Source organism: Catharus ustulatus, chromosome 6, assembly GCF_009819885.2.
Source record: "Catharus ustulatus isolate bCatUst1 chromosome 6, bCatUst1.pri.v2, whole genome shotgun sequence".
Classification (NCBI taxonomy): domain Eukaryota; kingdom Metazoa; phylum Chordata; class Aves; order Passeriformes; family Turdidae; genus Catharus; species Catharus ustulatus.
In genome coordinates, this window is record NC_046226.1 from 11,511,539 (window position 1) to 11,537,787 (window position 26,249).

General features: G+C 35.4%; 2 long non-coding RNA genes across 3 annotated transcripts in view; one reads left to right on the forward strand and one right to left on the reverse strand.

Annotated features, from left to right (window-relative positions):
• LOC116998235 overlaps nucleotides 1–26,249 on the forward strand; it is a 49,518-nt gene that overhangs the window by 10,495 nt on the left and 12,774 nt on the right. Inside the window, exons 2-3 of one of the 2 annotated variants that reach the window (XR_004418341.1) lie at nucleotides 5,203–5,281; nucleotides 7,017–7,492. This is a non-coding gene — a long non-coding RNA (uncharacterized LOC116998235). Of the gene's footprint in view, nucleotides 1–5,202; nucleotides 5,282–7,016; nucleotides 7,493–26,249 lie in introns of those variants that run through there. The other variant, XR_004418342.1, reaches the window with a different exon arrangement.
• Nucleotides 7,853–25,471, reverse strand: LOC116998234. The gene is made up of 3 exons (XR_004418340.1): nucleotides 25,183–25,471; nucleotides 24,851–24,949; nucleotides 7,853–8,133 (listed from the first exon to the last, which is right to left on the reverse strand). It is a non-coding gene; the product is annotated as an uncharacterized LOC116998234 (long non-coding RNA).

The window sequence follows — 26,249 nt, forward strand, 5'->3', positions numbered from 1 at the left end:
ATAGTTTGTCTCACTAATTTTTTTTCCATTCACCTCAGGTTGGTTTTTTTCTCCTTTCATCTCAGGTTGGTTTTTTTGTTTCTTGTTGTATATTTATTTGCTTGTGTGTTTAAAAGTTAATGTAATAATTGAAAAAAAACACCAGATGGACACGAACAGAAACTGACCACTGAGTCCCACTTGCACCTGGGTTTCAAAATTGTTTTGATATGCTGACCCTTTAGACCTGACAGGATAATCAGATCTCCTGGCCTGCTCAACCCTGAGTTTGAAAATAACATGTCAGCTTTGTTAACCAGATTGCACAGCAAAAGCAGAGTCTCTAGACTGAGAGTGGCTATTACATTTTTGCTATTGAATGCCTGTCAAATAATACCTTTTAGTTACAACCCACTTGAGACAAACCTGACGCAGATACTTGGAGATGAAAAGCTGTGTATCCTATTACCAGTCACTTGAGTCCTTCAGTGGCCATCTGCTGATTGGAGAAGAAAACATCATTAATAATGTATTTGTGGATTGTGCTCTAGCTTTTATGTTGCTATTAGTTTTACCAGCATGAGCTGTATCAGCATTATTTAGCCTCTGCGCTCCAGCATCTCCTTAATAGCCATGGCAAGATTTTTTTGTATTTTCTGTTTTAGGGGATAAAAGGAATTAAAGCATGTTATGTGAAATTAGAATTGATCCACAAGTATGAGTTTGCTTACTGTTTTCAAAAGAAGCTATGCTACATTAATAAGTTTTATCACTATTTCAAAATAGTTTTCCAAAAGAGGGAATATGAACAAAGAAGAGTGACTTGTATAATAGTCTATTATGACTAAAACAACTAATCTAATATTGATAATATAAATTACTTAATGCTATGAAACAAGTAATGTAATGCTTTGGACTTAAGCTGAATGTTGACATAGACTGGTGCAGATCTGTTAAAGCCAGTGCTAGAAAAATAGCCAGAAATATCTAGAGAATTTTTTGTTTTGTTTTGAACGGTGTTTTAAGATTTTTAATTAGCAGTTTCACCAGGCACAATACAATTATTGCATTAGAACTTAAGCCATTCAAACTCATAATTTACAATCTTATAATTTGGTGGAGTTGTTTAATTTTTAAGTTGCTGAACAATATGATCTGACAAGTTGTCAGGTTAAAGCCTGCAGCCAAAACAAGATTGTATTAGCTATTAAGTTTTTAATGTCTCTGGAGGTGTTTCTTTTTTCTAAGTATTGATCTTTTTTTTCCTAACAAAGGGTGGCTTGTATGCACTTGGAGAATAATTATGTGCCTGGGAGAAAATGGCATGCAGGTTTCATCCTTGATCCAAGACATTTGCAAAGTAAAAGTTCTTTTTGGTCGATTATTTTTTTTTAAATTAATTTTAATGTCAGATATTATGACTGGCCAAAACCACCAAAGGCTTGACTGTTTACGTCTGCTACAGATCTCTGTGGGTTTTATGCCTTTGTGGCTTCGAGATTGTGTTACTGCAGTACACAGGGACAGAGGAGCTATAGCTATGGCAACCAGTGCCTGGTAGGTAACTGACAGCATGAATTACAGCATCTCTAAGGATTCACTGCAGACTGGTCTCCTTGCTGGTCTGATGGCTCATTTTGGTTTTGACCTTCAGGACAAGGACCAGCATCAAGGCCTTTTCTGTTCCTATTTATCCTTCTGTAAGAAACTCTAAAGGAGTTATATAGATAAACAGGTACAGATGGGTCTTAAACTGGTTTAGATGGGGATCTTCTTGCAGTCATATTTATTGTTATTCTGCAAGTGGGATGAATTGTGTCTCATTTTTGCTAGTATCAATATTTTTGTTGCATCTACTGTGCCCACTTTGACCACTATAACTATCGCATTCAGCAGGGTATTGTTTACAGCCTTGGTTGACTCAGTGGTATGAGTAAATTCCTTAAGTCAAGCACAGCTTCAGATACAGCTCTTATATTAAAGATGAGATGGGTATTAAGGTGAGATATGAAACATGCTTGTTTTTATTATTTAGGTTAGTGTCTGAATTACAAAACCCAGCTGCAATGCTGACATTAAAAATCCAGGACCTCCACAGTCACTGGCAACTGGAGAATGTTTCATAGCCACATCACAAAACCCAAGAGACTGAAAAGGGAAATAAGAGAGAAAATTATTCCTAAATATCTCTGTGAATTGCTGATTAAATTTGAAGAATAATTATACTGATGTCCGTGGGTAATGTGTGAGTGGTCATGGTCCAGAACCTGAACTTCAGTTTCAAGTTTCCTTGCCCAAAAAATCCACTTAATTCTGATTAAAATACTTCATAGATCAGATTTTAGTATCTCTGTTGACAATGTATTTGGGCTTCTTTTTTATGAAAGCTCTGGGCCATTTCTGTAAAGATCATTTGCCAGCAGTTATCTACTCACAGTTGCTTAATCATGTATATTTAAAAGCAAAAGGGAATGTGCCTGAACACTTTTGCCTACAGCCAAATACCTTGTTAGTGCAGATATAAGAACGTTATGTAATAGTAATAACAATGATTTAATTGGGCAACCCAGGACACATGTTCTGACACTCTATGCACTTAAATAGCTGTTGCAAATGTTTCAAGGAAAATGAAATTAATTTGTAAGAAAATGAGAACTGCAACTTTAAACCAGTTTCAGCAGTCACCACCAAAAAACCCAAACTCTTATCTGAATGGAGGAGTTAATAGTATAGAAGATCTGATAGACTTGGTGGATTTCTTTAGAATGCAGAGATCACACACGTAATTTTATTGCTCAAATATCATCTCAAACAGTAAAATGTAAAGTTTGATTATTAACATGGTAATACAAAAGTTTGCTAAAATGGGAATAAAATACATTTATGAAAACAATCACAGTAAGGTGATTATATCTTTAGAGATATAATGCATAATGAGCAGTTCACAGGAAAACTCCCTGTGAAATGTTTTTGAAGTTTGCTGGGTTCAAAATTAATCAAATTTTCTTCATTTTAAGTTAAGATTACCTAATAAAATTGTATTCCCAGCTGAATTTAAATAACTGTTTGAAAGAGGAATGCTTCAGTTGTGGAGTGACAAAGCTGAAGCATATGGGTTCTTTTGTTTTTAGCAACTACTATTTACTTTTTCTTGTGACTGGTTTCAATACTGTGAAAAAACTTTCAGAAATTGTTAGTAGAGTTTCCAAGATTGGCTGTTGCTCAATATTATTGATGAACTGATAGCTAAGAAAAGAGGAGAGAATTATTTACATGGTTGTTTTCATACAAGAGCATAGAGAAAGTGTGCTAAGTGTGTGTTTATAACTGAAAGAACCCCATCATGTATGAGGACAGATTTTTCTTAATTATTAATAGCTTTTGTATATACCTAGTTCAGATCCCTTTTCCTAAAAATGTCATATTACTATTGCTAATAACACAAGGGGACCTGTCAGACACAATACTAGTTTCCCAGTTTATATGGATTTTATTAAGATTGCAAATGGCTAGAGATTTTTGTCTCACAATGGTTTAGGATCATACAAGAATTGCAAATATGTAGGAATATGCCTAAAGAGATAATGCATGATAACCTATTACTCTTGGCAGTTTTTTGGTCATGTGCAATACATGTCGAGCACCTTTAAATTTGCTGCAAACCTTTGGTAAAGAAGGTTTTACAGCCTTCTTAGTGAATCTACTGGTTGACAGAATTATCAGTATAGATATTTAAATTATTTTCAATGTACTATTTAATTAATATTTCTTGTGCTTCTTCCAGTCCTCCTTTTAGTGAATACTTGGGGCAATAAATGATCATATTTTTATAAGTACCTTTTTCATGTCTAAAGAGAATTAAAGTTCTGCGCTCTCAGATTCTTCATCTCTCTCGTAGGTTGCATTTTCTAAGCCACATATACTGTTGTTTTACTTCTCTAAATACTAACAGTTGCTAATCCTATGGACTTTGTAATTAAAGCAATACGAGTTGACTGTGTTCTTCTGTGGATTCCCATGCTGAAAACTAGTATGTAAAATCTATCCTGGCCCTCTCCACGTCATCACCAGACTAAAGTTAGATTTTGATTTTTTTCCTCACAGAAATTAGAATTTGTATTTTGGACACAGAGAAATTTACAGATGTAGTGCATCAGGTAGAGCCATGGGGGATGACTGAGACAGTATCTCCTCCTTTCCTTTCTTATTCCTGATGGCAGCAATTCATTGTTTATTTTATACAGCATGTTCCTGAAGCTTGCACACGTTTTTGTCCTAAGGTGTGATCTACACATTTTAATTGAAATCTGCAGCTTATTTATCTCTGCTTTTTGGAAGTGAAGGTGTAAGTAATGTATTAGAGGAGTGAGTTTCTGATTCCCTGTTACTGCCATAGGTGAATATTCCTGAGTTTGGCTTAGTCCTCAGGACACTGTCAGTTAGTTTTCAAGTGTGATATCTGTAACTCTCACACATATCAAGTACCACTACAAAAAAATTCTGTTACCTACTTTAGGTCAGATCCCTGCACCAAGGCTGTGTCCTTCCAAGAGATTCCCAGGTAGCACACTCATCCTGAGGTGCATTAATCTCATTTACTGGAAAACAAATAACATATTAAAGATTACAAAGATTGCATATTAAATTTGTAAGAAAATGTAAGAATGTAAGAAATTGTAAAACTGTAAGAATAAACTAATAAACAATTATGCTGTGTGATTTTGCTCTCTAATTTTTATTTTTTAGAAAGGCTTCAGGGTTTGTCAGGGGAAAAAAAAAAAAGCTTTATTGAAATACAATTTTTCCCCTCCTGATTTTTGGAAACAAGCAACTTGAACTTTACAGTAATTTCATGTACTCATTGAACTTAACGTGTGTGCATAGTCATATGGCAACACTATCCTCTAGTGGCAGAATGTGTTAACACAAGGCTCCAGCTACAGCACAGGGAACTGGTTTATGTGTGTTGAAATGATGGGGTGTGGTCGTTTTTATTGATAAGTTCAGAGTTTTGATTTACATAGCACAACCAGATGCAATTAACTGAGTGCTGCATATAATGTGATGATACGTGCTCCAACCACCAGCATCAGCAGCCAGCACTACATATATTTTAGGTCACAATTAGAATACATATATATGTGTGTGTGTGTATGGTTCCTTGTGATTTTCCAGACTATTGAACTTATGTAATTGTATTCTGCTCTGATCACTTTTTCATAGGTATGGTGTTTAACACAGCTGACCACCAGCTACTTCCCAGTCTCCTCTTCAACACTGCTATTAAAATCTAACTCTCATGGTGAGTGTCTCTAGATATAGTTATCTGCAAGCATATAAATATTCTTTTTTTTTTTTTTTTTGGCTTGAAACTTCAAAAATCCAGCATAGGCTTAAGGAAAAATAAGGAAAGGAAAAATTTGGTGTAAGAGAACAAACTCTGATATTTCAATGCTTCAGTTTTTTAAACTTAATTAGTAAAAGGGCTGGTCCAGACTGAAAGTGTATTTGCTTACTGTGATTATAGATAGTACAAAAAATTAAATTATTTCTCACTCATCCTCTAAAAACGTTCCTGCTCTGGAAGTTTGGAAATTTATCTATGTTAAAAATCCTATGTCTTCTTTTTTGTGGATTTTTGGTTGGTGTGAAGTTTTTTTTTCCCATGTGTGTATGTGTTTTTAGGGTTTGTAGTTTTTTGGGTTTTTTTAGTATTCTGACACATTTTGCAGAAGTTTTATCTAAAATTTAATCGTGTATTTTGGGAATAAGGAGGTTTTAATGCTTCCCCTTCATCCATGCACCACATAGATCCAAGGCCAAATGAAAGCAGGAAACAGAGAAGACCCAGTTAAAGACACAAGTTTAGCTTTTGGTATGGAGTGATTACTGCAAGTGAGAAGTAGAACAGGTGGGGATGAACATGGTGATGTTTCCACTGTTCTGATTTTACTTTCAAAGGCCATTTGACACACAGCCAGGACCAGTATCAGGTCCAGTTAGAGGACCACATACCTGGCTTAACAATGCTTCTGTTTTTCTTCTCCATACCCAGATTTAGCAGACATGTTTTAGGAAGTAGCATTAATACCTTTTAAGTGTTACCATTTAATGCTCCATAAAATGTAAACACTGGATACTAAAGGGATTCTCCTGGCATTGATATATATAATGTCATTCATATAAGTTACTTGCTTTTTATAAATTAATTTTTTAATTCACAACTGTATCTGTTCCTACTGTGCCAAGTTGCTTTTCACTTCTGTACAAAGAATTCAAAGTAAACATTTTCTTAATTTCCATGTAAATTGTCCTTAAAAAACAAAAGCAAAAATAAGAACATAAAAATGCAATATTCTTTTCTCCAGCACTCAATTTATATTGCAAAATTTTTGCAGTGCCTTTTTTTTTTCCTCTGAGGTCTGTACTTGGACCAAAGGAAATACTTGATTTGGACAGCTCATGTGCACAGAGAGAAGTCATTGTCTTGTTGCCTTTGTTCCACAATCCTCTTGAGCAGTTTTTGCTATAGTCATATAAACTGCAGTGGTAAACTGCAATATGAAAACACCAAATTTGTGACAACATAATTGTAGCAATAGAACAATGACTAGAAACAATTCTCTTGAATGAGGCAACAACTATTTTTAATGTGTCAATAAGAACTATTAGTACTATAAGTAATGCACCACTGAGGGTCAGATGTAACTATGCAAAGAATGCTGTTATTTTAAAAACACCATGCAAAGAGTTCAGATGTTACAACACTTGAAAGGTCTTACTCAGGAGCTTCTGTTGAGTTGTGGATCCTCTTAGTTCTTGTGCATGAGTTCAATTCCAGTTCACATTGCTAGTGACAAAATATTGTATGTCAGAACATAACACTGTTCCATCAATTAACTGTATGTGTCCAGTCCCCAAAAATTCAGTTAGAAGTTTACATTGCAGATTGGCCAATGACAGGAAACACCAACCAGTGATATTTTTGGCAATGTTTGAATTGCCAGTGAAGATTGACTTGTTCTTGTTTCTTCTAGTTCTTCTCTGAAAGCTGGGCATTGTCCATGTGAAACACAGAGAAGTCACAGAATTTCTGTGTGTGTTCTGCAGATAAATAAAGAAATGCTATGTGTGTTCTGCTATGTGTATTCAGCAGATAAATAAAGAAATGAAAAGTTATGTCAGGAAGAAATAATACCCAGATATCCTGGGGGAATGGCTTTTGAGGATCTATAAAAGGGAACTGTGTGTTTGTGACAAGCTGTTATCTGTTTATATGATGACAGGTCCTATATCACAGGAGACTGAAATGATGCCCTTTGTCTCCTGAGCTGTGTAAATATAAGGCTGTGATGTAGAAAGAGTTAAAAAAAAAAACAAATTTCACATTCTCTTTAATACCAGGTGAATCTGTCTCCTGTTTCTATTTCCACTTCCCTGATTCTCTTGAATTCTGTACTTCTTGATTCTGTGTATCCAGAACTAATAACTTAAGGGCATAAGAAAATGGAGGTTTAGTATTATGTGGGTTATTGTGTGTTTTAGTGTTCCTGTTGGCTAAAGCCAAATTAATTTGGTATTATGTTACTGAAAATTGCATACACTTGATAACTCTGGTTTTTTAAATGTTGTTGTCTTACATGTTTTTTGCCCTTTTAAAGTTTGCTTCTGAAAAAAAGAGTGTTTATGTAATAAGAAATAAAATAAAACCAAATATTAATTACAATTTACAGTGTCACATGTTCATAATTGCAAGAATCTCACCTTAAATACAAATGTAGGAACTTGAGAATTATTCTGAAATATTTGGAGACATTGTATTTGGCTGTGAAGTCTCATGGTTTATTGATTTGGATTCCAGTGCAGAGTTATCTCAATGTTTCATTGAAGTATGAAGTAGACACTAGAAGAACTCTGTAATAAACACAGACTTTCTTATCCAATATCCTGTTTTCAAATGGAGCTTGACTGCTAGCTCTGCAGGAATGAATTAGCAGGGCAGACAACACAGGAAGAATAGCAAAAGCTCCTTGGATAATATCCTTCTGTGTTGACCTATAACGTGGTTCATTTTATCTGCTCCTTGAAATTTGTGCTACTTGCTCATTTGCACAAAAGAGTCCAATAATGTCAGTGTTCACTTCTGTTAGAAATCTGTGAAGAAATACAGAAAATAAAATCATCAGATGCATCTTACAGGTCAGTGAAGACCTACAATGTCATATGCAGGTAATAGTTGCACACCAATGATCTGGAGAATGTGAACTTGCAGTCTGGTGCAGTTTATACTCTGTTTCCACTAAAAACCACAAGGAACAGCCCCTGTCCTGGTGTAACGACATACTGCATGCAGTTCTTAGATATTAGATCTTTCATATGTCGAATGTGTCACTTTACAGATGGCTTCACTGAATGCAATTCAGTAGGGCAGGTGTTCTTCAATTAATGAGGTTATTATCTTGCCCTGAATAGGGCAGCACAGAGTCCTGTGTCTAAGAAATTGTGCAGACAAAATGTCTCTGTTTTTCTGAAGTTTGACTTAAAACATAAGAAAGAATAATTCAGCATGTAACAGAGGAGGGGATGATTAAATAATTGAATGGATTGACTTTGATTTGCAGGGTGTGTTTTTCCCTGCAATTTCAATTGCACCAGTGTGAAGTATACCTTCTCTTTCTCTCCACTGACACCATCCCATACCTCTGGAAGCAATCAGTCAAAGAGCCCTGAGATCTCAAGTCAGAGAAAGCAGACCAACTGTATGTCATAGCAGAGCTATGACAACAAATCTGAAAATCTGTCTTCATTGATTTCAGTTGCTGCAATTTAGATTTGATGCAAAACTTACTAAGTATCAGCTCACTCTTATGTGTATTACTGCCCAAGCTAGATATCTGGAATGTATTAAGAATTACTTTTTAATATAAACTGAATAGACAGATAATATAAGCATGTGCTGAGAATTTGATTTGAATAGGCTGCATAAGAACCTGAAGTACAATGAAGTGTAGCTGTAAAGTAGTTTTTATACTGTAGAACTACAGAGAACAGAATCCTTTTTCCAGTCAGGTTCTGCACCAACTGCATAATCTTTCTAGAATAAAAGAGCCTTGTGATTTTCCATAAAGTCAGCAAAAAAAGTGTAATAAAATAACCATTTTACTACTAAATACTTTACTTCATATGATGGTATATTTTTTGTATAAATTCATGAGCTACAGTTTTTGAAAAGTAAATTGTTTTTAATGTACAGCTTTGTGGTATTTGTGGGGAAAAAATACTGTGTTATTTTTTTCACTTTGCAGACTTTCAAACAAATGTCTCTAGATATGGTATAAGTCAGAATCTGGCTTGTGAAAGGCATGGCTCCTCCTGGGATTCGATGGAGACCAAGGCTACAGGCAGGTTCATACTGATAGAGATTTTAAATCTTATATGAAGAAAAGAGAAGTTGACTGGGGATGTTGAAGAAGAAGCTATGTCCTTCTCATTTTTTAATAATATTACATAACGTCAGTAATATGAAACATCAAAACTACTAATTTGTTACCAAGTAGAAGAGAAGGCCAGAATATGGTCACTTAAAAAATTAGTTGTTCTGTTTGTTGAACTGGGACTATAAGAATAAGAGAGTAAGTACTCGCCATTTTGAAAATCATTCATTATCTGGCTCTGGGAGCCATCTGCTATTAAATTTAATGCTTTATGTTTTAAACTGAGAACCTTTTGATGTGAGAGGGGAGTTGTTTCTTCAGCTGGAAAATGGCACCATTTCTAGGGGCATTTTTTTTGCTGCCTTTCTCTGAAAGAGAAGTTGCTGAGTGCAGGAGTGAGTGAAGAATATGGTGCTAATCATCAACATATTGGTTTGTGATGGGAGATCATATTTCTATATTTGAATAAGTTAACAAATGAAACTGATATGAATAAGAACAAATTTCTAAATTAAGCAAGAGTTCTAAATATTTTGGTCAAAATATTGTGTAAGAAAAGTGCTACCAGACAGAGGAGTCACACAGCTTTTCCAGGGAGTGCCTATTTCTGTATTTCAGCAGGTCTCTCCTGGGAAACAGTGCTACAAAAATTGCTGGTAATGGAGTGTGAGAGGACAAAGTGCTTTAAGAATTAGAAGCATTTTGCCTAAACCATATAAGGCTGTAGTGTTGATACAATAATCTAAAACAACATTAATTCTTAATTTTTTCTGAATAATTATGTCATTTCCTGTTCTCTTCAGGACAGGATACCCATTCTTCATTAATATTATCTTTAAAAATCAATCATTAAATTCCACATGCTCCTTTACAGTTTGAAAATACAAACTTATGAATAGAGGAATTAGCAACATAAGTTAAATAGTACTTTTAAAGATATTTAACTTTAATATTAATCTTATATGCTGTGTGGTTTTTTGCTTGTTTTTGCTCATGGCTTCTGATATATTGTACAACAGTTAAAAATATCCTATGGGGCTCTACATTCTAACCGTTCTTTCATTACATGTCTGTTGTTTATGACACCACTTTTCAAAGTAGTTTGCTACTCAAAAAAAAACCATTCAGCAGATACTTCGAGAGATTTCATGCAAAAAGTTTGTTATTGATCACGTTTCTTTGAGAATGGAGAACATAACTCCATAATATTATTTTGTCTGTTAATCACAACAAACTGCAGTTTCTTCATTACCTTCCAAACTGTTTCCTGTGCCTGGACCCACCTACTGTGAAATTATTTTACCCCTAAGAGTGTCTCAGATAATTTTCTTGCCAAAAAAATATTTTTAGCACCTTACATTCTGTTCTTTATAAGTATCAGAGAGGGTGAAGTACTAAGCCAAATTCCCCTCAGGATTTGAGAATGTGACTCTGTAATCTTGTGTAAAGACGCATTAACAATATTAGTCACAGTACTCTGCTTTCTCTGTATTCCTAACTAGTCCCTGATGTGGCTGCTCTTTCACAACCAGAATTCTCACTGGCATTAACAGATTTATCAAATCATTCTAAAAAAGAATTGAGATTTGTAAAAGAGTACTCCTGTTGCTAAAAGGAACTGCATTTTTAATTGTTATTTACTAGAGCATACAAGTTGTACAAAAAGCTTCAGAATTTTGAACAGACAATATTTCATAACAGAGGATGCCTGGGTGAGGACCAAGGGTAGGATTTTATGTTTCTGAGCTTCACTACAGTAAATAACCAGATTAATACGTGAGCACTGCCTCTGTAAGAATTGTATGATAAAACTGCTGAAGGATGATTCAAAATATGTTAATGATAATGGAGTGAGTTTTTTGGCAAGGGACCAGCAGGGAGAACCATAGATCTTTCAGACTCTAAATTCAGTTTTACATCAGCCCTTGCAGCATTACAGAAAGAAGACCAGTCAAATTCTTCACCTTGGTTATGATCCACATGAGGCAGTCCACCAACTAGAATTGTTTTGCTCGTGTTCTGTGCTTGCTTCTCAGTTCATAGCATCATAGAATGGTTTGGTATGGAAAGGACTTTAAAAGCTGTCTAGTCACTAACTTAGACTGTAGGAGGTGATTGTACTGAATGGATCAAAAAATGTGCCCCCGAAGGTGTCTTAGAGTAACTGACTCATACAAGGAATTGTTTAATGGAATGTGTGTTCCTTTCAGTTTTATCAGCAGAAGAAAAACACCTGGATGAGTAGCCCAAGGCATCATCCTTACTGTGCTCTCTTTAGCCTTCCATTCCTTTTTTTTGTTATTGTGAATTTTGAGTACATACAAACAGTGTGCAATTGAAGAATCAGGTGCTTTTCAGAGTATATTACAACTTCCGTTTTTCTTGAATGTTCATATTTGAACTTCCCTTGATATTTATTTTACTGCTTAAAATTTTTCTTACTTTGTTTTAGTCCATTTAATATAGTGGTAAATGAACAGGGTTGGGTTTTTTCCTTGAATTGCCAATTTGTTCCTTGAATTCCTTACTAATTTCAGTGAAAAACAAAAATTGATCTCATATCACAAGAAGGATTCTGAAAACTGAGTGATATCAAGAATAAGGCAAATGATGAAGGAAAGAACATTTGCTATTCAAATTTAGAGACCTAACATCCTTATGCATTATTCATGTGTATGCATATGGCTTATGTAACATTATGGAGTGTGTTCCAGATTAAGTATTTTTATTTTCTTGTAATTGTTTTGGACTAATTTTTCTGTGTGTGAAAATGAGTGCAAAAATGGTCTTTGGTTTGGAAACTGATTACATTTAAATACTTCAAAACTAGGGACATATCAATAGTTATTTTACACAGTATAGATTAAAAAGTATGTTTGTATCAAGGTGAATAAATTGCCTGTTTTGAGATCAGCAATAGGGCAGCAATGTCAAATTTGAGAAGACAGTGGTCAGCATTTTTAGGATTCCTACCTCTGGAATGAGCTGTGGCATATGTTAAAATGTGGCTCCTATATGGGATAAGAATAAATTTTGATCCGAAACAACCATTCGACCATTCAGCTTTACTATTTCTCTCCAAATGCATTGGTGGCTCCAAAATTTTTTAGTGAGGATTGTTCATATCTGTCTTTTAAGTATTTTAAAACAGATTATAGAATTCTGTCTCCTATATTGTACTTAAAAATTATTTAAAATTATTTTAGTATATAAGACAGACTTTGGGAAAGTAGTGTTGCTACAGGGTATAGCAATACATCTTTTTATTTTAGTTCATTTTCTGGATTGTATTTAATAAGATATAATGCTATATTGTAACATCATCCAGCATCTGCAATCTATGTCTTGGTGTGCACACCATAACTTTTTCTGACAAGTATACGGGAGGCATCTACTATATCTTACTAATATAAAAACACATCCTGATTTATTAATACATTAGTACTAATAAGGCAGTAGATATGGGTTATAGTGCAAATAACAATAGTAGGGGCTGCTGCTAAGCAATTTCTAGTGCCAATTTTTCCAAAAAAGAGATGATTCTATGAATGGAGTTCTTAAAATATTGAATTTATACACTAATATGTGGGCAATGTTCTCATTTTCTCACTGAGAATTTATTTGCTAATAAACTATGTCACGAGACTTGTTAAATAAGAAGTCTGCAAGTTGTATGCAGCAATTTAAATTTTAGTGCCAATAATCTAAGAATGTGTAAGCACTTAAAAATAATAACATAGTAAATATCTGATTACTCTGATAAGAATATTCTATCTCTTGTGGATGAGCACAAAGAGGCCTGGAAAGGAGGTGTGATGGTTAAACACTAAAAAGGAGATCTGCTAAAGAAATTGGGAAACCAACTGTTGTTAACCTGAGTGTCAAATACTGCAGTAGGGCTGCTCTTCTCTGTCTTGCTAGCTGCTTTCTTTGCATCACTACCAATGGACTTGTAGAAAGATGAAAGCTCAATTCATATTTAATTTACTTGGAAACAAAACACAAAGTGATTATACTTAGGTAAACAACAAAAAATAAAAAAAAGTTAAACAATTAATGTCTCTCAAATGGAGGATAACTTTTTCTTTCTTTTATCTAGCTTCTTGAAATTAGAAACATTCTTGTTAAAAAGCCAATAATGAAAAATCCTTCTGTATTTTTGTTTCCACAATTCAGATTCCAATCAGATAAACTTCTGTCCTGGCTCTTCTAAAACATTGTGGGAAATGTATAGATTACTTTAATAACAGAAATTTTAAGGAATTGATAAGCTAAATGTCTACATAGTTAAATGCAGTATGACCTCTAAGAATAAAGTCCAAAACATTTGAACTCATATTTGCAAGCTTAGCTGCTAAAATGTGACACCTTAACAGCTTTGTAGGCTCACAAACAAATTGCTGACTATCTTCCAAAAAACTCAAGTCACTTTTGTTTCGGTATCTATACAGGTGTTTAAAAATGCAACTTTTGGGCACTAGTAGCTGATTTGTAGGAAATTTTAATAGTTCATTTGATGATGCATTTTTAATGTGCTCATCACCATTAATTTTGTAAAACTTCTATGCATAAACTACTGAATTCTGCTATGGTGTCTGTGAGGTCCTGGATACAGACATGCATCTTAAGTGACTGTCAGAATAAGCTCTAGATGTATATCATTCCTCTTTTGCACTAATCTAATGCTGTAATTTGTGTTGAATGAGAACCTAAAGATACAGGCAGAAAATTTTAAGTTTAGACACATTGCCAGTCTGAATAAAATTAGAGTAACTGGATGGCAAGATAAACTCTAATCCACATTTTAGGATCACGAACAATGAGAATCCAGTACAGATACTTTAAAAAGTGAATAGGCATCTCCTTACAGACTACAACAGAACAATATCTCAGGAAAAAAATATGTATTTACTAAAGAATTTCCAAACCTTGCAAATTCAAGTGAGGATTCTATTGTCTTGGTTTTCAGAATTATCTTAGTTTCTAAAACTAATGATGTAGGATATAGAAACTACATTTAGTAACTTGGTGATAGATGCTGTACAGGACTTCAAGGAAAGATGGTAGTAGGCATTGGTGGGGTTAGGACAGTATTTGTTGTTGCAGAGGAACATTATTAGTAGAACTGGTAAAAACAGAACTAATCAAGAACAAGGGGTCAAATAAGGATAAAGGGCCACATCCTGCAAAGCGCTGAGCATACTTTGAAGAGCTGCCCTTAACTCCTGTTGACTCTGCATGCAAGGAGAGTGGATTCAAAGAACGTGTGTATGTGCATGTGTGGAATCAAGGAACCTTATTTGAACCTGTCTTTGGGTTATAGCCAAGGACTTTAAGTCAAGACGATAGTCAGATGCCTGGGCTATGGAGTTACTTAAAGCAAAAGAAAAAAAAAGGAGTATAGCTGCTTTGGTTTTGATCTTGTTCATGTGATAAAAGTTCCAATAGCTTTCGATCCTGCTGGCAGGTCCAAAGACCTTTTCTCATTATATTTATATAAATGTTAATAACTATTTCAGTATTATTAATGATGGCAAGATTTGAACTCATTAAAGGTGGGAAATTTGTGGGATTAATTTGCTCCAGCTTCTATTTGCCAAGAGAGCATTTTCCCAGCATTATTCTTTCTCCATATATATTAACTTTGTAATTGTGGATCAAAGCCTACTCAGCTTTGGATGTATTAAGTGAATCTTACTGAAATAGAAACTCAGAAAGGCATTTTCTGCCAAAAAATGTAAGTGGAGAAGTCACGATTGAGTTCAGCTTATTAAATCTGTTTACTCAGTGTGCCTAAGTCATATTGGAATTCAAAAGAAAAAATAAAACATGGGTACGCTTGGGCTGTGGGACATGACAAGAAGTATATTTTATAAGAAGTAGTCCTGGCGTACAAGTTTGAGAAACATCAACAATACAGAACAATAAACAAGACCTCGTAAATATATTGCTTGGAATAATATGTGGCTCTATGAGATGAAAATTATTCAGGAATTGTGAAAAATCAGAACTTTAAAGGCTTGTACTGTATGTTCATCTGAATATAAGAATTCCATCTGGTCCTGTATCCTGTCTCTGAAAATTGCTGATACATTTGTGCTTTCAAAAGAAGGTGTAAAAATGTACAGGAAACTACTGTGGCTGGCATTTTCCTGAACTCTAATTGCTAATCTGATTCAACTTTAGGTAACTCTTTCCATAAAAATAAATATATATAAAATAATAAGAATTGTAAGCATCTGCTCTATTTAAATTATTTTTATATGAATATTTACATGTAAGTTCTTGACCCCATTTACTTCATGTCATTTAGAATATCAGATCAGTCTCATGAAATGAGACTAAAGATCAGTATAGCTTAATATTGCTTCTTACTTGGTATGTGGTAATTTTTTGGTGAGCCTTATTATTTGCAAAGCAACAAAAATTATTATTCTCTTAGCCTCTTTAATTGCATTAATGACTTTAGTTATCCCAACATTAATATTAGTAATTTTTGCTTTTAATCTTCTGGATTTTTTTTAAGTGAAACATCTTGCTGTGTTTTGTTTTTCTTGTCATAGAAATGGAGAATCATCAGGGTTGGAAAACACTACTGAGGTCATCAAGTCCAAACCTTAACGTAACAGTGCCAGGTCCACCACTAAGCCATGTCCCTAAGCACCACATCTACATGGTTTTTGTACACTTCCAGGGATGATGATTTCACCACTTCTCTGGACAGTCTGTTCCCATGCTTGACCACTCTTTCCATGAAGAAACTTTTTCTAATATCCAATGTAAACATCCCACACACAACTTGAAGCCATTCCCTCTTGTCCTATTACATGTTTCCTGGGAGAAGAAAGTGACCTGCACCTCACTGCAACCTCATTTTGGGTAGCTGTAGAGAGCAACAAGGTCTCCCCTGAGCCTCTTCCTCTCCAGGCTAAACACCCCCACAGCCCTCAGCTGTTCCTCACAGGACTTGTGCTCCAGACCCTTCAGCAGCTCCATTGCCCTTCTCTGGACATGCTCCAACCCCTCAATGGAATTCCTGAATTGAGGAGCCCAAAACTGGACACAGCACTCGAGGTGTGACCTCACCAGTGCTGAGTACAGGGGGATGATCACTACCCTGGTCCTACTGGCTGTGCTACTGCTGACACAGGCCAGGATGCCATTGGCTGCCTTGGCCACCTGGGCTCACAGTGGCTCAAGTTCAGCTGTTATTGACCAACACCCCAGGTCCTTTTCTCTAGGGCAGCTTTCCAGTCACTCTGTCCCCAGCCTGTAGCACTGCAGGGGTTGTTGTGACCCCAGCGCAGGACATGGCACGTGGCCTTGTTGAACCTCACACCATTGGCTTTGGCCCATCAATCCAGCCTGTCCAGATCCCTCTGCAGAGCCCTCTTGCCCTCCAGCAGATCATGCTTGGTGCATCAACAAACTGACTGAGAGTGACCCCTTAACAAATTATTGATAAAGATGTTTAACACGACTGGCCCTAAAACTGATCCCTGGGGAACACCACTGGTGGCTGTTTGCCAGCTGGATGTAAATCCAGTTACCACCATTCTCTGCAGCCATGCAGCCAGTTTACTACCCAGGAAAGGTACCACCCATCCAGGCCCTGAGCAGCCATGTGAAGCTGTTCCATACTTTTATTTGTCTTTGATACTGTTTCTATAGTTTCATAGACATTACAGTATTGTAGAAGTTAAAACTGTTGTTTTATAGGGTCTTTTTTTGCGAGATGGAATGTCAAAACTGCATGCTTTGTAGATGTTGGGAACATGGTAGTTTTATGTTGTTTTAGAATAATTTCTGTTTCTTTCCTAGTAGCTTGTATTGTGTGCCTTTTTGAATCCTGGTGCATATTTAACTGCTATTTTCAAAGAATTATCCAGAAGGAATCTTCTTTAGACCACCTTCATTATGATAATATAGAGGGATTATATTTTTATATGATTTTGCCTTATATATTATGCTGCCTTTATTGACTTTATGCATCTACGATCCATTTTAAGAACCTGAGAATGATTGCCCTAGGTTGAACTAGAGGTTACCCTTTGGCCAGTTTCCTACCTCCACCACTGGTTAAAACAAAATGCTGTTGGAAAAAACTCAGACAGGGCAATCATGTATTGTTACTCTGTCAGAATATTCTCTCCAGCTCCAGCAGTTTGCAGTTCAGGAAATTCCAAAGTCAGAGATACAGTCTTTGTAGTTAATGAATTTTACTTCCTGTACTCAGTATGGCATAATTCTGCTAATGCTAGCAGTAAGTTTTGGATTTGACTGTCCTGACTAATTTTTGTCATCAATAATGCTTCCTCCTATTCTGTTCCTTTACAATTAGACTTAATTGAAGCAATAAAGCCAATTAATGCTCATCAAACTTCTAAGTTTATTTATAACCTCAGTTAATTGGTCATTCCACTCTTTTTTTGGTTATATCTAATGTAGTTTATGTTTTTACCAGCCCTTTCTTCACTCTTAATTTCCTACTTTGGCTAGTTTGGCTACTATTTTTTTTTTCACACAAGGTAGAAAACACTTATTTGAGGAAGAGATTAATCGAATTTGAGGCATCCTTTGACTGTTTAAGCCAAAGCATGCTGCTGCTTAAGCTGTAGAAATTAATGGGTATTCCAAATGCATTCTGTACCAGCTGCAACTGTTTAAGTAATTCACTATTTTTGAGGAGTTATGATATGAATTATGATATGAATAGAGATAAAAATGGAAATAATTGGTAAGTGTTTTGATTTAAAATGTTACTGCTTAACCCTTTATTATGTTCACATAGCATTTTTGCAATAAATACTGTACTAAAGAAATTGTTCTTTGACTATTGATCTACCTGAAAATAAGAATCTCTCATCTAGTATTACATGTAGAATTAGATCCTGCATTGTTGAAATTAATAGCTTTTTGCTTTGACCCTGTTTTAATAAGCAGGACCTTGGGCACCAATGTGCAATTGGACACATTGAGGGATAAAAGGTTTTTCTGGAATGGTTTTTTGTGTGAGTACACAGATAACAGATAACAGATCAAGTACAGAGATAAACACTGTAGTACTATTTACATTTTCAGGGTATTGCTATTGTTGTTTTAAGGGTGATATTATATGCACCAAGAATGTGTATCATTATTCCTTTGAATAACCTCATATTTTAGGCTTGGTATGTTAGTTGTGGCTTAAGGAAAGAACAGATGTGCAGTTTACCTTGTGGGAAGGGGATTCTTCTGGTATTTCCCTATTACTGGATAATCTCTTTGATGAGGAACAGTCCCCAAGTTTCTGTTCTCCCTCTAAGTCTGGCACCTGCCCCAAATCTGTATTTATTTGAACAAACGGGCCCCCAAAATGCCTTGCATATTTAGCACTGCTGTTTCCATTTACTGCCTGATCAACCTTTATAGAGACTATCCTCTTTCTTCAAAGGTTATTGTTGCTGGGGGAAAAAAAAATCAAGTCCTAGATATGCCTGTGGTCCTAAACAGTATGTGTTCTCAAGCCACAAGTACTTGAAATGGGTCCATGTTAGCAATTACGATGGGTTTACTGCATCACAGGTGCTCAAGATCCAAAATTTTGTCCTTGTGATATAAGTAAAGGTGTGCTGTTGGTCTTCATATACAGAGCTACTCTTGTCGAAAGGGAATCATTTATGCATCTTTTGCAATCAGTAGATTTGGTTCTCCTGAACTGAGGATTTAGTCCAAAGCCTCATTTCAGTTGTGCAGAACATGCGAAGGTTAAGTCACATGACCAAACCTACATGTGGGATTACCTTTGTTTTCTCAATTAGGGCCATCTTTCTCAGGGATTTTCTCTTTGCTGATTGTTCAAGATGCAAATACTGTGCAAAAGGCAGTTAGATTTTGAGGTTTTCTTCTCAGGAGTTAAGAAAGCTTTAGTATTTTCATCTTCTCTCTGATCACTAAAAGAAGAGCTCATGCCAGAGTCTAAATTCTCCATATCACTACCCAGTGGTATGTGAGTGTTTTACTCCAAGACTGTCTGCTTCTTCAATTGGCTTATGTGGATCAGCTTCCTCTCTCCTCAGTCTAAGTGGGCTTGCTTATTTCTCAACACCATTGCAGTGTTGGCTGCTGAACTACTTGGCTTTGTTTTCTAGACGCAGATTCAAATGGCTTCTTCTCTGTGTTTTGTCCTAATATTTCCTTCTCTTTGTAATGAAGGCCAGATGGTCTCTCAGCCATGACATCACTCCTGACTGTTCTTGATATGGCCGACATAGGTTCCCGTTCTGTTGTCTTGCCTGTTCCTCAGTGGTGATTTACATAGTTTCAGAAGGCTGGCCAGCTTAGGGCATACAATACTCATAGAGAATTTGCTGTCTAATCATTCCTTCATTTTCATTTCCAGAATTAAGCTCCACTCTACAGTCTTTAGAAATCTTAGACCAGTTCTGTTGGCCAGGAGTCTTCTCTTGCAAAGGGAACAATGTTTTACTAATTACTGATATTAGATGATCTATGCCTTCTCAGGCTTTGAAGATTGTAAGCCTTGGCCATGCATTTTTCATTTTAGGTTTTTGATTTATGTTTCCTCCCAGACAGAGAACTTGTGAATACTTGAGAGAGAATAGATACAGGATGCCCCTATTTTCTACATTCTATACTCAGATTTTGGATGGAGACTCTGGCTACTGAAAGAGATTATTGAAATAACTGGCAAGTTAGGCATCCTGGCTTCAGCATGTCTAGCAATCAAAAGACTTGAGAGATGAAGCAACCAATGTTTCAAAGTGAATAAACTGTCTTTTATCAGAGATAATTAATTTGTGAAGGGAATAGATAGTAGTGTATAATGCTAATAGTCTATATGATGGCATTATTGTAAACCCTTAGAAAACAGTTCTTCAGGGCTCATGATGTTCTTGTCTCTTAAACGTGATGGAATCATGAATATCTCCAGTGTAGGCAGTGCTAAGACACACCTGTAAGTTCCCCATCCAAGCCTCCACAACTTTTCTGCATAGCTATTGACTGCATTTTAACTTCACAGTGATCTCAGGTTTTATGCAAACTTTAAAGGGGCTAGTTTTGTTATTTCCAGAGATCCAAACATTTTAAGAGTGATTTTTTCCAGACACACCTTTTTATAGGACATTACAGCTATGGTCTTGATCTAGAGTATTTAGCTAGGATCTAGTAAGGTGTTTGTGTAAAAGTGAGTATGAATTACAGAGGAAGCTTCTGTACAAAGCTTTCCTTGAAGAATTAAAAATTCAAAACTGCTTTGCTGAATAGATTTTCATGTATGTGTCTTGTAAACAAAAATGACACAAATTGTTTATTTGGGTGCCTTATATTTTTATTTCTCTGAGTTACAGAATAACAACATCTCTTCTTTTTTAGACAAGTCTGTGAGTTGTAGTGATAAACAATTAATCTGTTCCAGAATATTTGTTGGACCACTATTTATTAAAGATAAACATTGCTAGAAGATATAAACAGGGTATACAATGAAAGGTGATTGTTTAATGACTAATGTGAGATTCTGATAGACAACAAAGCCTTCAGAACACATTGATACTCCTTTTAAAACTGGGGAATGAAAATCCTAAGAATTAATTTTGAGAATTAGTCTATGATCATGAGCAGACAGAGCTGGGGATATCAGATTGCCAACAGATAAGTATTTTCACATTGGAAAAACACATCAGTATCGGTATCCACCTCAGTATTTTCTGGGAAAATATTTTGGCTTTTCTTTATTCACAAAAGAATTTCTAAATCATTTTCTGTATATAATTTATATTGTTTAGACTTTTGGTATTAAAATAATCCCAAATTCATTGATACAATTTTGTTTTCAGAGTCTTCTTTTCCCCAGGCGAAAAAAATGTTTCAATTGCTATCTAGCTTCAATTAAAATTTGGCTAGAAGGGTTTTTTTTCATTGGAAACATTAGTCTGTTTCCATTCCAACTGCAGGCTAACATCCATGCTTTGGGATAAATAGCAATGAGCCTTCTCACAGTTTCTCAGAAGCTCTTTAAATAAACAATAATTTTGTATCAACAACCTCCTGATGTCAGAAGTTCTTCTTTTTAAGAAACATTCAGTCTGCTTTGTGGGTTAATAATTCTTATCCAGATAATGTTTAACTAAAATATGTCTATAAATGACATAAGATGAAATTCTACAAGAAGGAGCTATAGGAAGATAGAGTGTGTTGAAAAGTGATAGTTAAACAGTGCTAGGATTCTTAGCAAGTGGGATACACCGTGGAGCTGCCTAAGGGAAAGGGAAGAAAGTTCTATTTAAGTTCTCTGATAGTGGATTAATGTTCTGAGTTGGTCTATCCCAGGTATGCTGACTTCCGATGGCCCCACTGGGATGATCCAACAGCCGCTGAAAAACTTCATTTAGTGCACTCTGGCTCTGCCCAGTGCCTCATTATTGGTGGAGAAATGGGATAGAGGGCATTGTGCTGGGGTTGCACCACTGGGAAAAAAAAACTGTGTAGTGCATTTTTCTTAGAGAACTGAAGGTGTCACTAAAAATCATGAAGACAAATCCAGAACAGGGAAAATCTGGGGAAGTGGTGAAAGAGATGAATCCTTTTCCAGTTGCGGAGTCTGATAAGCCAACATAACAGAAAGCAGGGTACTTTTTTATTGGTGTTAGATCTGTCTCAGTTCTCTATACATCTATGTCCTTAAAAAGTGCTAATTGTGGCTATAATTGGACTTACTAAGTTCTCCAAGTAGTCATTATGGTAAGAACAGTCTAAAAGGTTCAATTTCCATCTGTTACTGGATCCATGGCTTGAATAGCAAATATTTTTGTCCTTAAAATTGGCTTTGTTTCTTGTATTACACTTGTTTATCACTGGGTTCAGTATATGGAAGATAAATACATGTCACTGTAAAATGTTTTAAAATTATTTTAAAATGCTTCCTCCTGAATAGGTAGGATTTCCTATAGTCATAATTTCTGGTTCTTTCTATAGATTCTCTAGCAGTGAATATTGCTTATTGAAGTATTTTCTTTCCACAATTCCTTCAGCTTGGCTTTCCTTGTAATTTAGGATCTGATGCTTTCTTAGGTCATGTCATAAGACATGATGGTATAATTAGTGGAAAGCTATAGAAAATATCTCCATGAGCATATTTTAATTTACATGATACTGAACACAGTGGAGAATATAAGACAGTATTGCAATTGTTCTCCATTCACTCTCCGTCTTTCAGTTTCCTCCCTTTCAATTTTGACATAATGTTTTAAGTTTCATCCTTGTCTAGAAGACAAAACTTCTGGGAGTATTTGCAGTCAATGATCTGTCATAGTGTCAAAGAGTAGATCAAGTATTTAATAAGACAATTACCAATGAACCTTTTTTTTTCTGTAACAATGGAAAATGAGCACTTTATCACTTTTAACAATGAATAATCATCTATTACCTTTTTACCGGGAAGGGATATCGAAGAAATCATTAAATATCTACTTAAGGGGGAAAAAGCAAGTAGGAAATAGAGAAAGAGATGGCCAAACAAATGAATAGCGGGCTGAATCTAAAAGGTCAGTGTCTCCCTCCTGCTATACAATCTAGCACAGTCTTATTGGGCTAGCTCTGTCTCTGAATGATCCTTAAATTGTGAATTATTTTATAAAAAATTTCTTTCCACTATCAAACTACTGCTGGTTTTGATTTCAAAACAAGTTTAATTTGCACACAGTGCTGTGATGTACCAACACTTCCTGAGTTGAAGGAAACACTGATCATTTATCCAAATGCAGAAGCAGTGTGAGGGCTAACTTTGAAACTGATTAGAGGAAGTTGTGTAATGGCCAAAATGGAAAATGCAATTCATTTTGTCAAACATCTGTGGAAATATGAATTATCATCTCATGAAATGTGTTTAAAAGTGTTTTGCAGAATTTATTACTTCGCTGATTTATATCCTGTTGTACAAGGTGTTAACTCCAGAAATAGTTCATGTCTCTGTCTTGCTGACTCTTTCTCATTTATCATCTATCGGTATTCTCTGGTAGTCTTGTATCAAAAAATGTATGTTAGGTAATCTGATAATGCAATTGGAAGCTTAATTCCATAGTTGAGTTTAGCTTCTATGGGAAACAACATTGATAAAGAAGACTGACTTTCCCAACTGATTTTCCACATTTGCAAAGTTTCTGTTCCTTGTTTAACATCTTCAGCAGACATCTGAAGGGCTAATACTTTCTAATTTTTACTATTTTTTAAAAAACGTGCTTAAATTTTTTTCCAATCATTTGTATTCTACCAAAGCCATAAATAAAGCATCATGCACATCTGCCTGTCTCTCTACCAGAAAAAGCTCTATGCAGAGCTTTCCCACTTTCATTTTTCACTTCATCTTTATTGGCTGAAAATCAAACGCCTTCTTGTTTACTTTGGCAGGCAGTTGAAGGTTATGACTGAGCCCCTCCATTTTCTTTCTTTGTTACATTTATAGTAGTGATCAAAACCATGAAGTTTCCTTTATGTATTTCTTTGCTGAGAATTCCTGTGAAATAACATTGTGGACATAACTGTTCTTGGCATTTACTGCCAAAATTTAATTATCTGATGCCTGTGTCATATTATCACTTATTCATTTCAGTCTCTTCTCATAATAGGGTCATATTGTGCCTGTAACCACATTTTCATTACTTGTCTTTGACACCTTTCTCTTTCAGCTAAGCTTCTCTTGAAGTGGCAGGGAACACAATAGTCAAAGTTTCATTGCACCATCACTAACCTTTACACAGTTTATATTGCTTTCCAGCTTTTTTCTCTGCTGCATTCGATTCTCAGTGTGATGACTTTCTGCGTGAGTTGTAAAACTCATTTGTTTTCCAAATATATCAGTGGGTTTTGCATCACACTTATGTTAACTACAATATAATTTATATTTCTCAGATTCAATATTTGAGTTTTGCAGTTTGTCAAAATAATGAAAAAGAAAGCAAGGATTTTCTCTATCTAGTTCATTTCACTATTTTTTTCTTGAAGACTGTCACACCATTGAATTTCTAGTACAGCAAATAGAATATAAAATTTAATATAGATAGATTAGAAAATATTTTATGTAAGAAATATCATCTAAAAGTTTTCTAAAAATGTTATAAGATACAAAGAACAGATTTGTGTTTTATAGCACATGAATGTTTTTAGTTGGTTGACAGATACTTTTTGTTCTGTTCATGAAATGGTATTTGCGAGCACTAGGCTGTTTGAGAATTAATTGTGGTACTTGGAATATTGAAAAATGTTATTCTTGCACTCATATTCATATGTCTAATATGCATAAGTACTTGTTACATTATCATATTAGGTGAAAAATATATAAGCATATATAATATGTGTGAGTAATTGAGACCTTACAATTGCCTCTGGAAGGAATCTGCCACTGTTTGTAGAAACTCCACCTAGAGTTACCTTTTACAAACCTGAATTTGTTGGGAGAGGATTTTTATTGCACGTGCACCAAAAATTTTGCTGGCAACTTTCCTCATCCCCATCCAGCACCACAGGAATGGCTCATTGCCCTAAAGAAATACAAAGGAGGAAGTAAAGGGAAAAGTCACTAAATGTCAGAATGAGAACAACCACAAGACTGAAAAAGGATGAAAAATAAGACATTCAAAATTTCATAATATGCTGGAATTCAGATGGAAGTCAAACTGAAGGAAATAATAAAAGAGAAAGCAACACATACAGAGTAATGTATTCATCTACACTGATATATATTCAAAAGCAGTAATCAGTGATCCAAACTTACAGATTTCTGCCACAAACTCCTATCTGGGAGGTTTTGGCCATCTTCCTATGGGAAGGCAAGGCAAGGCTTTTAGAAAGCATGGAATTCTCACAGCTGAAAAGAGACTTTAATGTTGTCACACAGATGCTCCATTGGCTTCTTATGTTGTTGATTTAAAAACATTTCTTATTCCAGCAAAGGAATATATGGTGGAGTTGCAGACTATGGATCATCTCCACTTTCTCCTGCAAGAGAGAAGACTTCAGGAAACTGAGTTTTTATGGAATGGAGAGCCACAGGAGAGGGTTCTTCTCCTTGAGTCTGCCAAGGAGAGGAAAAAGAAAACGGTCAATTAGTCTGCAGTTCAGCGCCATTAATTACATACAAGGGATGTCAAGGATGTTTTCTCTATATTCCTTTTCAGTTATGAAAAGCCAGTTTTGAAAATATATTAAGTCCTGTCCTGAGATATATTATATGCCTGAAAATCCTACTGACCTCGCTGGAAATTTGTAATCCTGTGTAGGAGGTCAACAAGTTCATTTTTATGAACTCATTGCCTTGTTTTACTTTGAGGTTGACTCCTGAACTACCCGGTAACAGAGTTCACTGTCTAGAATTTGCCTTTGCAGTCTTAGCTTATCCCAGAGCCAACATCTGTGTTCTTCCTTTAAATTCTCATTTGAGGGAAACTGGCACTTGGCAGACAGAGTTACTGGGACAAATATAACTGGACCTCAATGTAATTCCCTCATGGGCAGATGTAGACTGACGTGTTTGCTACTTCTTTTTTGGCAAAAGGTCTTGCAAGGCCAGATTGATTGTTGCTTAGATTATGAAGCATAAATTATATACGGTGGAAAAGAGTAGAAATATATGAAACTTGAAAAGTTAAGAATCCATCACACTTTTGCATCTGTGAATTTTCATTGGTTTGGGATGTAACCATTTGATTTTGGCATTGTACTCATGTTCATGTCAATAAGTAAGATAGCTAAACCTCTCGGGAATTACTCTCTTAATCAAGCCCATCATTAAATTGTGTACACAGAAATGGGCCTAGAGACTGGAGTTCCTGCCAAAACCCC